Here is a 16,208-nt window from a genome sequence, read left to right as displayed (position 1 = left end):
TACATCCAGCACTCTGAGTCTGCAGTTGGTTGGAGTGAGAGGCAGGGATTTTAATAATATCTCATTGTTTAGTGAGTTTTATTTCCCTTTGTACATGTGACACATGGTGCCAGCCAACCTCAGAAATACTAACACTATTATTTAACACTTGCATAGGGCCTTCTCTCTCCAACTAGGACACAGCTGTCTAAACATTTCTTTGTGTCACATGTTAACCCGAGGCATGTTCATTTTGCAAACTAAGGTACTTAAAGTTAGGCATCTAAATCCATATGAGGGCCCTAATCCTGCAAACACTTACACATTTACTAGTCCCAGTGAGCTCAATGGGACGACTCATGTGCAACAGTGACAAGTTACTCACGATCATAAGGGCTTGCAAGATTGAGGCTGTAGTCACCTAAGTGACCTCGTTTTCAGAGCATCCATATCTCCCATTGACATTTATTAAACTATTCTAGTTTAGGAAGGGGTTTTCAGTCAGAATTCATAAGCTGAATTTTATCCTGTATTATACTGGTGCATCACTACTGCATTCATTTGTTACCCTAGGGTAGCTGGGAGCTAAGTTTTGCCCTTATCTACAATTCTTTTTGTTAGTTTACTTATTTGAAAAAGATACAACCAATTATTTGGAGTGGTTAGAATTTGGCACAAGAAAAAATATTGCTTTTACACTACCAATAAAACTGCCCCCTATGGTGTGTTATGTAATATTGGACTCTTTTAAAATATTTCTGTCTTTATTTACATTCGTCTCCTAGTAAAGAGAAGAAAAGCAAATGCAGGACAATGAACGATGAATTTTCCTTCCAAGGCACATTTCCTGCAACAAAAGAACTAGTCAGATGTATAAAGTAGAGAACATGTTACAAGTCCAGCCAAAACTGCCCCTTGTGGATATTTAACCTATGGCAATAAAATTATATTATTCTATGTATTAGTCTTAAATGACTTGTACATATGTCCATTGTTGTCAGGTTAGAAAGTGCAGTTATGAACTTTCAGTTCCAAATGCTAAAGCACTTTGCCCTTTAAAGTGAACCAAGATAAAATAGCCCAATTTCTTCAGTAGTTATAAGTCATATAAGGCATGGCTTGGAGAAAGTGGTTTTTAAGCATCTTTCACAAGAAGCTACCTGAAAATGTAGTGATGTTTTTAGAAATATTTAACTCTCACTATACTGTCTGAAATTCTCTTAAGAATTTACAAACAAGGAGCCCCAATTTTTACAGCAATACCTACCTGGGTGTTTAGATTGTCCATTGGTCATATAAATATTCATCCTATATGCCTATTGAAGCACTGTGCCATAGGGTCATCATGTGATTATGGCCATCAGGATAACCCAGAAGGCCCCAGTTCAGTAAAATATTTAAATGTATGGATTATGAATGCAAATACATCTGGAAATTGGGCCGTGTTAGTGAGATGAGCTCTTTATTTACCTGGAACCATTTTAAAAAAAAAAGCCACACTAGCATCACTAAGTGAAGGTTAGTAGATAGAATGTTGTTATTTAAAAATGCCTGAAATACAGAAATGATTAAGAACCACAGACGTGTTTAGGTTCAGAGGGAATTAGTTTGGTTTTTAGATATTGCATTGATGGGCACACTGACTGATTCTTGCACATGTTGAGAACCACATAGTGTAAGAAAGATTTTTGGGGAGTTGGATGGATGATGGCATCAGGAAGCCAATTAACCCCCCCACTGATTTTTAAGCCGCAGTGATTCCAAACCCAGCCTAAGATCATAGCAGCTGGGAGACTTTTTATTTGCATTAGCTGGCTGCATCCCCTAGGGGACCCTACATGCAGTAGAATTGTCAGAGGTTGTGGGCAGCAGGACTAGCTCCACCAGTTTTACATCACCTGAGAGATGCTCTGCCACTGCAGAAATAATCAGATAGGCAGATACAATGCCATTCTCATTCCCTCGTGCTAGAACTGTGTGAATTCTCTGGCCATTCCGAAAAACCAAAGGGGAAAAAAAATCTCGTGTTGACCCAAAAATGAATTTTTCAACATTTCTGATGAATCAAAAAGTTGAAAAAAAAATTTAGTTTGGGGTTGGCTCGGAGCATTTTTTTTTTTTTAAGTTTTTAACTTTTTAAACAAAATTGAAGGAAATTTCAAAAACAAAAGTTGTTTTGGATATAAATGTTTCATTTAGAAAATGTTAAAACAAACCACTTCAACTTATATAGAATGTTTTGTTTGTTTGTTTTAACAGTAAACTGACACACATTCACAAAATGTTTCACTGTCCTCTAATCAGTATTTTTTCCTTTAAAAAAAAAAAAAAGTTTTGCTGAAAAATTTTGTCCAGATCTACTTTGCGTCACTCACTCAATGCAAAGGGGCTGGAATCAAGTGATAGACAGACAGAGGCAGCTGCTAGTTCGCTGAAGTTAAACTTTATTAGCATCTTTATTGTGTTTCATCACACTTGTATTAAGAGTTTCAACAATACAAGCAAAATTATGAAATCTTATTTTTCATTTTCGAATTATTTTGTCCGTAGGAAGGCAGAGCAACTACATTTCTTCTCTGTACTCTGGCTCCTCTCCTGTTCTAGAACTGCAGTAAGAGAATTGCATTTCAAAAAAGCACAGCGATGACAGTGGTGATGCAGTTGAAAAGAACTTTAATGTTGCTGTATACTGCATTTAAACCTGCACTTTAAAGATTTAGTACTAGAAGGCTTTGAGGGAGAATCCTTTGGGAAGCAGCCTTGTCCTCCAAGTTCATGAAGTTAGAGATAAAGGACAAATCAAGGCAAAAATAGCACTGATCAAATAACAATTAATGGGAAGAAGGAGGGTCTTCTGGTTAAGATTTTTATTACTAGGAATCCTGGGTTCTCTTGGAGAAAGTGACTGACAATATACTTCTGCTCATGCTTCTTGCTGGACAAGTGTGTGCATGTGTTGCAGTGTGCAACTGTTGAGAATCTTGGGTGAATGGGTGCAGGCCTTTCCCACAAGCTGAAGGTGGGTTGCCCCATGCACATGGGCTCAGGAAACTGCTGGTGTTGTGACTGTATGTCCATGGGTAGACCGCTGTTCCTGGGACAGAAGAACTAGCATGGTGTGATGGGATCACATCATCTTGGAAACTTGGGATGATGACCATTGGCTGAAGAACTTCCAAATGAGGAAGCAGACATTACTGGAGCTCTGTGAGGAGCTAGCCTCATCTCTGCTGAGGCAGGACACTCGGTTCTGCAGTCCCTTACTGGTTCAGGATCAGGTCGCTATTGCCTCTGGAAGCTGGCGGTGCCAGACAGCTCCCAGTCAGTGATTGTTCTGCCCACTTAAATTGCACATATTGTTCTTTTGTTTTGTGAATGTTCACAACTGTTAGCTGGGCCACAGTTTAGGGAGATCACTCCGTGCTTGCAGCACCTTGAGAACAGTTGATGAAGAGGTTGGGAGGGGTTTTTACAACTGGTTTCTGGTGGCTGTGATGGTGTGCAAAGATGAGGGGTGCTTACTGGCTAACAGCGAGTATCTCCACTGGTTCAAAGAAGTTATGGTTTATGGGAGGTGGGGCTGAGGCAGACCATTCTAACGCTGTTCAATGTGTAGTAGCACAGTTACTTTACTTTGTTTTTCCTGGTCTGTGTTATCAAACCTATAGGGAAAATTTATCTTCTTTTTTCTTTTTGTCCCCAGTTAGTACAGTTATCTGTTAGTTCTGTGCACATTGCACTTTCCAAATATCTCCATCTTACTATGTTAGATTCACATATACCTGGAAGGGTGGTAGGTAGCGTAGGGTTAGTTTTTTAAAATGTCATGTGTGTGATTGGGTTGGGGGATGCATTTATTTCAGGGGCAACACTAACAAGTCCCAATGCTTGCTTTTAAGATTATCATCAGCTGGAGAACACAGCAGTTTTGAAAGTACCAGATTGGAAAAGGGTATGTGGCTTTCGAGTCCTGTAGTGGGGAATCCAGCCATCAAGGCCAGAGGGATGTTTGTGCTGCTTGCCACCCCTCTACATATCGCTAAGTGGGAGCGTTTGGTGTGCTGTGAAGGTGGACCAAACACATTCACACTGCCATTGAACCTTAAGAACCAGCTGGAGTTTCTGCTGCACTAGAAATTTGCAAACATATGTTTATGGGACTGGAGGCAATCAGAATGGAAACAGACTCTATTCTAAACTAGCAGAGAACTTGCGTGGAAGGGGAGAAACACACCACTGCAAATGCCTGCTCAGCCCCAAGCCACCCCCTGTAGCATCAGGAAATCCAGGCCCTTCATCCAGCAAAGAGCAGAGAAAAGAATGGCGAAAGAGTCACACCGCAACTGTACTTTGTTCCATGAACTTGCTCAGGCTGTTGCAGTTTGCAGCATGGAAAGGGCTGAAGGGTGTGCATGGGGTCCCAAGTTCATTACTTCTCCAGCCCCATTCCCAAAATGCATTGATTCTTTCCCAAATCTATGAAGGTCCCAGTTCTCATCAGCAGTAGCGAGCTGCACTGATTACTTTAGAAGAGTTTTCTGCTGCTTTATTTTCAACAGGGCATATGAACCTGGATCCTGCTCCAAAATCAGCCTAGCACTCCCAGGTGCTCATCAATATGTGGACAGAGTTTGCTGTCTTCCATGACTTCTCCCCAGCACCTCTCAGGCCTGCTAGGATTTTTGCCACATTTGGGCCTTGAAACCTATGCTTCTGGGGTTTAGGTGTGGACAGTACTGGAGATCTGGCACAACCATGTATGTGGACCATTCTCCAGTCCCCAGTGTAGACGTAGCTTTGGTCAGTCTGCATGTCAGCCTCCAATGTGCTGACTCTCTGTGAGCTGGTCTACATTGAAAAGCTACATCAGCATGAAAAATCCACACCCTTGAGTGACGTAGTCAAGCTGACATAACTACTGGCATAGACAGCACTAGATTGATGGAAGAATTCTTCCTTTGAACTAGCTACTGCTTCTCTGAGAGGTGGATTATCAACAGATAGGAAAATCTCTTGTTGCTGCAGTACACGTCTACACTAAAGTGCTAGAGCAGCACTGCTGCAGCTGCATGGCTCTGGTATTTTAAGTGTAGATATAGCCTAGGTGTTTGCATGATTCAGCATTAGGTTGTAAGACTGTTTCCATGAACAAATGTGGGTCTTCGCACATGGAAACAGTTGCATGTGGAAAATTGTTGGAGCATTCTGAGGGGACAGTTTTTTATAAAATTTGTCCCTCTGCAGTATGTCTTGTTTCTTCCTAAAACACATTTTTATAGTTTAGTAATATAAATTCCTTGAAAATGGTGATTTGTAATGGAAATGCTGATACCATCTTAACTGCTGCACAGCAACTTGACAGAGAGTTACTATAATTTATTAGTCCTGATTTCTCACTTCAGCTACTTTTTTCCTCAGCTGTAACTGAGTTTTTCAGTTCTTATTCTTTCTGACATTAACTATTCCTGCATTGACAATAAAATACTCTCCTGCTTCATTTTACTTTAGTTTCTTTTTTATGAGAATTAAGCCCCAATCTTGTTATGAGTAGGAGAGAAGCTTTGAGTCATATTATCAAGGCTGATACTGCTATGTTTTCACTTTCAGTACTTTGTTAAACTGATTTGTGATTTCATCATCCTCTACGTTCAGTGAGCATTATCAGCTAAACACTTTTGGTTATATTCATTTCGTTTTTACTGTACATTACAAATTCTTCATGTATCTTCAATGATTATTTATCTATTAGTAACAAACATTTAGAGTTCTCCAAAATCAAGTGTACATTAATTGTCCGATGCACACCAGCCTTCATAAAGCTGTCATAGTAATATTTTTTCACACTTTTTTCATCCTGTAGACAATAGAGTAAATGTATTTCTACCTTAAGACTATTATGCTGAGGTAGGTTTGCAATAACGTATGTCCCCTAATTAAATATGTAAAGTGGCTTAATATCTTTAAAAATTATTTAATTATAAAGCAGAAACTTACTAAATTCGTTCCCAGACTCAATTAGCAGCCTGCTCCATGATTTTAAATATGCATTTCTTTCTTGGTTGCACAACTGATTTTCAGTGCTCCATTCATTATTAACTGCATGGTTAACCTTAATTTATGCACAGGCAAATTCAATTTTGCTGCAGTAATTAGTATGCATTTTAGGCAAAAAAGAAGCAACTTTCATAGAAAAGGGTTGCTATTATCATATACTTTATGAATGCATTTCAAAGAATAAATTAGGGATGAAAAAGAGATCCTTTAGTGATGTATCCTTTTATTGACCTTTTTCTCTAAACTTCTTTAACTGCTATGGCAAAAGTGTTTGAAAAGGATTTTTTAAAAAAAGTGTTAGAAAGGGCAAAGGAATGTAAGCTCAGACAGCAGCAAAAGAAGGTGAATAGGAATTCTGTTCATTTTTAATTTTTTTTTCAAAATACAGTTTACCTGTGGAACTCATTGCCACTAGATATTCCTGAAGCAAGCACTTATCGAGACTCACAGAAAGACTGGCATTTATATTGGTTACAAATAGAACTGGTGTGGAAATTATTTTTCTCCATCAAAAAATTTGAATATATATATATTTTTTAGTTTTCATCAATTTATTTTCTTCAAAGTTGCTGGGTTTTGACAAAACCCCCAAAAATGTTTAGTTTTTACATTTTGGAGTTTTTTGCTTTAAACCTTGTTTTCAGGTATGCTTAATGCTGAAAGCAGAAGTGTTTTGTAAAAACTTCCTTTTAATCCAAAAGCTATTTTACAAGAACTTTATGGAATATATTCAACTAGGAACAAATATACAGTCGCAGGAATATCCTGAGTTATAGCACTCTTACCTGGCTCAAACTATGATAGCATTCTTCAGTTATTATGCAATTGCATAGTAACTACATTTGCTACGTATTACTTGACAGTGATTCTTGAAATAAACCCAGTAACCACTAAACATGTTACATCTCCACAACATTATACTTCAGAGCCTAGAAATAACTCAGACTGCATGCCATGTAATTACTGTTCACAATCAATAGATAGTAATTTTATCGGTATTTGTGCCTTAGTAAAGCTATAGGAAAAGAACTCATTAAGAATCACTTACATTTACATGGCCTTGTCTCTTCTTGACCCTAAGAGCTATAACAAAATGATTGAAGTTCCCTTTTATGGTAGCAGGATGTGCCATTCCTTTTATACACCGGTCACTCTCTGGACAACACTCTGGGTAAAAACAAAAACAAAAAAAGTAAAAAAGACAAGCCATTAATCACTTTATTTGTTCAGGCCTTCAACTTTATCTTCCTTACTGGATGTATATATAATAGCAACAAATAGCTTTCACCATCAAAGGATACAGACAGTGGGAATTCTGTCTGAGTAAAGACTGCAGGTTTTGGCCTCTGCCATAGGCTTTACCTCTAGAGTGCCCCCGTGGGGTGGGGGAGATATGAGCACTGCTTTTGTTCCCAGCAGCTTTCTCTCGCCACAGGGATGGTTATAGAGTCAGTCTGAAGAGGGCTGTGTTTCTCCAACTACCAGTATCAGGGAGACAGTTCCCCAAATACCCCTTCTGGGGTTATCAGTAGTCCAAGTGAATAAGGGACAGTTGAGTAGTGTCAGAGCCGCAGTCTGGGTTTTCCTTGCTTGCCTTGCATGGCAAAAGGTCAACAGCCCCTGAGTTAGGGCCTAGGTCAACAGCTAGCTAGGGCTAGTTACAAAGTGAATATACTAGTTTTCCCTGCCCTTCTATCTTACAAATCCTCTTCTTTTGTGAAATCTGGTACAAGGCATGGGCTTGCTCCATTTATATTGTAGCCATTCTGTAAAGTGGACAGAAACAGAGGAGTTTGTTTTGTTGGTTTTAATTTTCATATGTGTCTAGGTGAGGGACTCCCTATGTCCTATGTTTGAAACACGCCACATGGTTAGAATGTTAGGAGTCTGACTCCTAATAATAGAAAAAATACTTACCCCTGATATAGTGCTTTTCATCCACAGATCTCAAAGTTCTTTTACAAAGGACGGTAAGTATGCCTGATGGTTCAAATTATATCAAGTGAACAAAATAGCACAAGCAAGCCGAACACATCTTTGCCTGCTGCAGGGTGGTACAATTCCTCCATAAATCTTTGACCAGCTGTTTGGATCTCATCTAAACAGCTCAGTGTCCTCTACATAACACAAGAACAAAGGTCCCCTTTTGCCAAGTGTGGGGCTCTCCATGTACTCTACAGCAGTGCAGAAAAGAAAACGGTACTGCTGCTTTCTGGAAATATTCTGCTTTTGTGTCAGCAGGGAGCAAATGCACATGGCAGACCAAGGTAACATAACAGGAAGAGGTTCATTTAGGCATAACTCACAATGGGATCTTTTTGCTGCTTATCCCATCATCGACAGATATAGCAACAGTTTGAACTGTGCCATTGTATAACACAGGAATGTCTGAGCGGTGAGGCTCTAAAGGAAATAGATACAATATTAAAAAGTATACCCTAATAATGCTGCTGTATAACCCATAAGATATCTTCACTATTCTCTCTCTCAAACACACACACATTCTGTTTCCTATTCTTTGCTCAAGTGTCACACTGAACCACACCCCTTCTGTCTCTTCCTTATTTGTGCCTTCAACCTCTGCATCATCCCGTGGGCATGGAATGATATCTCAACTAATCTATACAAAGTTTACTTAGCTGCTTCCTTCAAAGAATTTCCTTAAAACCAACTGGTCTGTGATGCATTTCCATTGCAATGACCTCACCTCTCTTCCTCTCTATTTTAGCGGGGACTGGTGGGATTGGCATGCACTGTATGAGCGTCTCTCCTTAGATTCTGAGTCTTCAGACATGCCTGTCCAGTCCACCTCAGTCTGAAGGACATCACTCACTTCCCTAAATTTGGTGTCCCCTCACTTTGTGGTGTTGACATCTAGACCAGTGTGCACTTTGTTGCAACTGAAGGTCTTGCTCATTGTGTACACCAGGGCTTCCTTGCATTCCTCCATTTCCCCCCCACAACTCCCTGGGTGCCACCATCCTATCCTCCACTATTTCAGAAACTCCCTGACGTGTCCCCTAATGTCCCCCACGATGGGGACTCTGTGTGCCCCACTTCTCCTGGAACAGGTTTCTCCACTCTCCAGAAGTTGTGTGTACCCCCTGTTCACCCCTAGTCATGGGCTCTGTGTGCGCCCCTTTTCCCCAGTGGTTAGCGGTTAGTATGTTAACTTGGTACTTGGGTGACCTGGGCTCAGTTTCCTGTTCCACTAAAGACTTCTTGCATGACCTTGGGTAAGCCACTTAGCTCTCTATTCCTCATCTATAAAATGGGGATAATAGGTCTTCCCTATCCTACAGGGGCACTGTGAGGATAAATACATTAAAGATTGTGGGAGGCTTAGATACTGTGGTGATGGGGGACATATAAGTATCTTATATAGACACACACGTTTGCCACAACTCTCATGTCATACAGCAATATGTATACCTATAATCCTACATAAGGTATATATGGATAATCGTTTGATGCACTTTTATTTAAAGACATGTATATCTCTCTGCACTTCCTGGTTTATACCACAGTAGTATGTATTCTGAGCTTCTAGAACCAAGGAAAGAGTAAAGTATTGATAATGCTGAAAAAGAACAATCTTATTTTTCTAACACTTCCAGAGCAAAAGAGGTTCATATAAACTCATGCAGCTGAAATTTTGGATGCCTATTTGAACTGGACAAAATCCTGTGGTTTTTTTCTTTATCAATCTACCTTAGGATGCCGTTGTATGAACAAAATACTAGGGGTAAACTCCTGGCCCCATTGAAGTCAATGGAAGTTTTACCACTGACTTCTATAGGGTCAGGATTTCACTCTTAAAGTGACTCAAATTTGACAACTAGTGCTGTTTGTACAGCAGATGTATTCTTTCCATTCTGGATCATCTTTAATTTACCTCTCAAAAGAGCAGGTTTAAATCTTTATACTTTCTAAGTTCCTTTTGACATTTTTGTTTTATGCTTTGTGAAATAAAAGAAAATCTGTAGCCCTGTATCAGAGACCTAGCAGGAAAAAAACCAACTTCCTATTTTTCTGTTGATTTCATAAAATAAGACTGACCCCACTCTGTCAACAATAGCTGATTAAGTTTGTCTGAAGTTTGAATTTTCTCTAGTAAAAGGCCATAACTCCAAATGATGTCCATGTTACAGACTACTGTGCAATATAGGTATCTGCCTGACTAAGTTATCCCAACACAATGATGGTTCTGAAGCCTGAAAAATATCTTAATTGCAGAGAAAATATATCAGCATTATAATTATACAGTTTTTACCAAAAATATGCAAAACACAGACAAAGGAAACAAGGAGGCATGGGCTTTGCCTGTTCTTATGAATACTATTACCTCAGGCAATTTGTTGTGTGGGGTATGCTAATGGATTATCCCAGCTCAGATATACTAGAGTACACCGATTGCCAATATTTCACATTTTTGATGTTTCAATGACACTTTTTCATGGGGAAAAAAATCAAACTTTTTTTCCCAGGAAAAGTTTCACTATCTTTTGATCAGCAAAACAACCTTCAAGAACCACCCCTGTGGGATTCCTGCCCAGCCTTAGCTTTTTGTTCCATGAAAAGAGATGGAAGAGTGAGTCCAGTCATGAAAAACAGATTAACAAATCTGTTTATGGGGAAAAAAAGACTCAGATTTGTTTCAGTGCAAGGTCATGTTGTTGGTTATATGTGAATTTTCATATCACCACTGGTGTTCATCAAAATGTTTGTGAATGTTTAATAAAATTTGGATCAGAAGTGCATTGTTTGCATTAGTCATGGTTTCATCCCTACTTCTGGTTTTTTAAAAAAGAGAGCCAGTTCAGCCATCTAATAAAAGAGCTGAATGTTTACCCAGTAACTAATTATTTAAGCCACTAATGGTGAAGGGTGGAACTGAATTGTGCTACATTATTGTTCCACCCCCCTTTTCAGATAATCAATAAATATATTAAAGAACAAGCAACAGGAGGCAAAGACTGTTAAACTTTTGCCATGATAAAAATGGCCTATTTGCAGGCATTAAGGGTGAACCATTCTATTTTATTTTGTGGTAAACAGAAAATACATTTTATTTAAAACAGGTAGCTTTTTTTCTTTCTTTCAATCATTGAAAGATTGAAGGAAGGCTGTGGGATATTATGTGTAGGGTGGATTTATCAGGTACCCTGAGTAGCTCTCCATGGTAGTTTGTCACTAATGCCCTTGAGAATGTTACTGCAACCACAGAAGTATTGTTTGGTTGTTGCTTGGGTACTCTGCTTAGGGAAACCCCTTCTGAATGTGGTAATGGCCATGTCAGATTGTAGCATGGCACATCTGTGTGCCAGCTAAGCTATGGCAGTTTGGAACCATATTCAAAAGCAAAATGTATATACTAGCATTTTCTTCTCTTTAACTGACTTATTCCTCCAACCTATACCAGTTCTAAGTGACTCCTACAGTGGTTGTCAAAAGTCAACGTTTGCCACAGGCTAGCGCGCACACAGTAGTAACTGAGGATACCATACTTCCCCCTCTGCTTAGGACGAGCTACAACTTATTAAGGTAGGGTAATAGTTGGGAAATGCTGACTTTAATAGAATTGGCAGGGTAATATTCTTTGAGGTGCGGAAGAAGAAATGGCCAAAATTTGACTTTTTTTGTTTTGCAAATCATGTACAAAGAATTCCTAATTTCTGAAACTGTATTTGTTTTTCAGAAGTGTTAACTGAGTAAGTAGTATGAAAAAATATTCATCAGATGAGTTGTTGTGAGCAAATGCTAGTATATACATTTTGCTTTGGGATATGGTACCAAATTGCCCTATATCAGCTGGCACACAGATGCGCCATGCTACAATCTAACACGGCCATTACCACATTCAGAAGGGGTTTCCCATAAGCAGAGTACCCAAGCAACAACCAAACAACATTTCTGGGGTTGCTGTTACATTCTCATGTGCAGGGGCATTAGGGTAAAGAGTGACAAACTACCATGGAGAGCTACTCAGCGTACCTGATAAACCCACTCTGCACATAATACCCCACATCCTTTCACAACTTCTCAATGATTGAAAGAAAGCTACCTGTTTTAAATAAAATCTATTTTTGTTTACCACTAAATAAATGGTTCACCCTTAATGTCTGCAAATAGGCCATTTTCATCATGGTAAAAGTTTAACAGTCTTTGCCTCCTGTTGCTTGTTCTTTAATATATTTGATTATCTGAAATGGGGGGTGAACAATGATGTGGCACAATTTTCAGATGATACAGAATTATGTAGGTTAGTCAGGTCCACCAAGAGCTGTGAGGAGCTTGAGAGAGACCAAAACAAGCCAGGTGAATTACAACAGGATGTCAAGAGAAATGCAATGTCAATAAATGTAAAGTACTGTACAGTGGAGGGGGAAAATGTAAACACTTTTTATATCTCAAAGGTTCTAAATTAACTGCATAAACTCAAGAAAGGGAACGTGGCATCCCTGTTACTACAGTTCAATAAAGACTTCTGCTCAAGGTGCAGCTGCAGTCAAAAAAATCAAACAAAATTTTGGTTGCATAAATAATGGGAGAGGAATAATACAAAGACTATCATAATGTCATAAATCAATGGCAGGACTTCATGTGAAATACTGTGTTCAGCACTGGTCACCTCCATTTAAAAAAGGGTATCGCAGAAGTGAAAGATGTTTGGAGAAGGTCAAAAAGAATGAGCAAGGGTCTGGAAAAATTCATATGAAGAGAAATTAAAAAGACACAGTGTACTTTAGAAAGAAGATCAGTAAGAGGGGACCTGATAAAAGCATACACCCAGTGTTATCACCGATAACAAAAGTTTTGTGAAAGGGGTGTTAAACCTCATACTTCAGGGTTTAAGTCAATCTCTAGCAATTAGAGATAACGGTGAGACCTAATGTGGGAGGCGGGGGAAGAACAGATTCCACATCTACCTCTTGCAAAGTTCTTGCACTTTCCTCTGAAGCATCTAGTGCCAGTCACTGCCAGAGACAGGTTGCTGGACTAGATGGATCATGGGTCTGAACCACTCTGGGAATTTCTAAATATAATGTCTGCAGTAAAACTGTATTTTGTGTTTCTGATTATGGCAATGTATGACTGTGGTAGCTGGTATGTTCTTTTAAGCAATTGCTGGTTGATTAAGGCCCTGATTCTGCAATTGATTATGTGCAGGCCGATTGCTATGCCTTCAGGAGCCCCTAATGACTTCAAGTGTCAATGTCAGAGTCAATAGGGCTCTGTGTAGGCCCAGCAGTCTGTTTGGATGTTATAAATTGCAGGATCAGGGACTGTGTCTGTTACTAGGCTGACTAGCATTCACATCCACTGTAAAATTATCTAGAATTGCTGTGGTTTAAAGGCCAACTTCTAAACTTCTCAACATTTACAGCCCGCACCCTCAGATTTAAGGTGGTCAGTTTTATTGTTTTAAACAAATTACTGAAAGACAATATATTTGGCTGTATATATTTGTCAAAATGTGTTACTTTGTTTCTCTAGCAAGCTAGCCCCTCAAGCATGTTGCAGAGGTGGAGAAAAAAAGTTTATTGGAAATTATTATATTTGAAAAGGCGTTAGCTATTCCCCAGAAAGAGGAGAAGCGAACACGGGTCAATTTATAACCTGACCTGAAAACACAAAGTTGATAATTGGCCGTCATTGCTTATTGTATCCATGAACTGATTTGTTGAAATGCTCAATAAATCTGCTATTAAGACAAAAAGTGCTTACATGCATTTTTTTCCTTAAATTTTTTTTAAACAACAAAATAAAAGATTGATTGACATGACATCAATAAAGTTTTGAGCATACACTGCTGACCTCTTTTTCTTTGCACTGCAATCTGTGTTTATTAGAATTCAACTCCTATAAATAGGTTTCCGTGGATAGAAAAAGTGAGCAGCTTCTTATAGACTTTTGCTCAATAAACTTCTGTGAAAATTCTAACTGTTTAATATGTGGCTTTCAATTTAATTCATCCTGTCTTCCCTTCTTAAAAATAAGATATAACTGGGGATGAAATAGGGTTAGCTAGTGGATTTTTTTAAACTGGATTCTTAAAACTCACCTCCCTTATTAATGTCTACCACAGCAGTCCATCCAGAACAGACAGGATACATTTCATTTCAAGCCTGGTACTGTAGGCTATTTCTTCTCATTAAATAAAGGCTGTGTTGCTTGTAGCACTATAAGAGTGCAAGTCATAGATGGTGACTTAAAAAATGTGGTGGGCATGAGGTTCCAATGGACACTTATTCTTTAGAGTCTACCAAATGCTACTGCCTGAGCTCTTGGATGCCATTTTGTATTTCATTTTCCTGAGGGTTAATCCACAGAGGCTTTTAAAGCTGTAAAAGTTTCATACAGCAGTAATGCCAAGTCTTGTGATAGTTGGTGTTTTTTTGTAAAGCTCCAGGTCCTGGAGTCCTGTGATTTTGTTCAGCTATCTGTTTTCATTTTTTTTTAAAGTAAGTGTCTAGCTGGCATGGCTGTAGAGGATAGCTTGAAAACATGGACCCCACAGATTCAAAACTTAGACAGATTCCTAAAATGTATTTAATATACATACAGCCTGCCTATTTAGCTCCTCACAGAGTTGCTAGCTAGCTGCTGCGGTGAGGTCAGAGTGAACCTCTGCATAACCTGCACCTTAGTGAGACTGAGTGAAGTCTTCCAAGATTTGTATACAGAAGGGTAATGCCTCCAATGAGTCTTAGCCTCTCTTGCCCTCCACTTCCTTTCCTTGAATTATCACATGATATGCAAATCCAGCATGGATGGGGTTGTCCTTCTGTCTCCCTATTTTCTGGTGACCCTCTTCTGAAAACTTTCTACCTGTGCTTCCAAACCTTTTCCCATCACTCTCCTCGCATATAGCCTAATCCTGACTCTCCTCCTCTTCACAAATCAGATGAATCCTTGATAAATCCTGCCTGTCCGCTCCTTCCTTTCTTCCCTCTCTCCGTATGTACGGGAGGTTTCTTTACACAGTGTATTGAATGACTGCTTTCAGGATGCACAGAGTGCAAAACAACCAATGAGAGGCTTGCTACTTGAGCACTTTACCCTGTACCTCAACTTTACCGTTGAGCATGTGGAGCAGACCTTGAGTGTCCCCTGTGTGCTTCTCTCTTAAAGTGTCCATCCACCCTCTCAGAGAGTTTAAGTCCATGAGCTCTCAGACAGCTGGGCTATGGCCATAAACCAGCTTTAAAAATCCCAAGAATCCAATCTTTCATTTGAACTCGTAGCTGGGAGTCCAAGTGGCTATTTGCATTTGCCTAAGTTTTTGAAATATTGGCCCTAATTTCTCCATGCCTCAGCTTTCCTTGTTAGTAAAATGGAAGTAACAATACTGAACCCTTTTCAGAAAGGGCTTATGGGCCTCAGCTGAAATGTGCTACATCAAGGGGATAATTTTCATATTATAATATCATCAAACTTGGCGGACACCTGGTGAGGATGAAAGTCTGATTCAGTTCACCTGTGATAGAGCAATTGTTCATTCAGGTCACAATTCTGGACATTCCACGTCATTGTTGGGTAAAGGCTTCACCACAAACCGAGCATCCTCACACCTGTGCAGCTAAGTGTAAAGGGGTGCATATAAGGAAAATGTTACTAAACACAGCAGTAGCCCATCGTTCTCTCTCTTCTGATTCCTGTGGAAAATAATAGCGAGACTGAGGTGACATAATAAAATGCAATTGCTAGAGCAGAAAGACTGTGATGCAAAATGATCAACCATTCTAAAAAGGAAATTCATTTTTCATGCTTAGATTGAAATAAAGATCTTTCTTGTTTCTGCACAATATATCCAAAAGGTGGCAGTATTAAAGTCAAATTTCATCTCTGATGTGTAGACTTTAAAAACACATGCAAACAAGACTGTTTCAAATACAAGAAAAATATGTAGGACTTAATTCAGCTTATCCAATAATTAAGCCAGGAACCTCTGAAAAAAATGACTGCTTTACTTTGCAATCTCTGATCCTTAGACTCATTACTAATTACTCAACCATTCAGTTGTGCTGACAAAAACTTACTGATATAACTGAACACATTACAAATATTGGAATAAAGAAGTAGTTGCATGAAATCTTGAAGTAAAACAAAATCAAATGGCTAGTCAAAATCTGGGCACAGATAGGGTGGCCATTTTACTTACTTGCGCTGCT

The 16,208-nt window shown here is 39.1% G+C and overlaps 1 long non-coding RNA gene across 1 annotated transcript; it reads right to left on the bottom strand.

Moving 5' to 3' along the window:
- Window positions 1-739: 739 nt before the first annotated feature.
- Window positions 740-15,673, bottom strand: LOC137154039 (uncharacterized). Its single transcript, XR_010920037.1, has 3 exons — window positions 15,515-15,673; window positions 7,082-7,200; window positions 740-826 (listed from the first exon to the last, which is right to left on the bottom strand). It is a non-coding gene; the product is annotated as an uncharacterized lncRNA (long non-coding RNA).
- Between the last annotated feature and the right edge of the window lie 535 nt (window positions 15,674-16,208).

This window comes from Emydura macquarii, unplaced genomic scaffold (assembly GCF_026122565.2).
Source record: "Emydura macquarii macquarii isolate MOO-44397 ecotype Brisbane River unplaced genomic scaffold, CSIRO-AGI_Emac_v2 contig_295, whole genome shotgun sequence".
Lineage (NCBI taxonomy): Eukaryota > Metazoa > Chordata > Testudines > Chelidae > Emydura > Emydura macquarii.
Note: the sequence above shows the minus strand (reverse complement) of the source record. Positions and strands in the feature narration are given on the sequence as shown.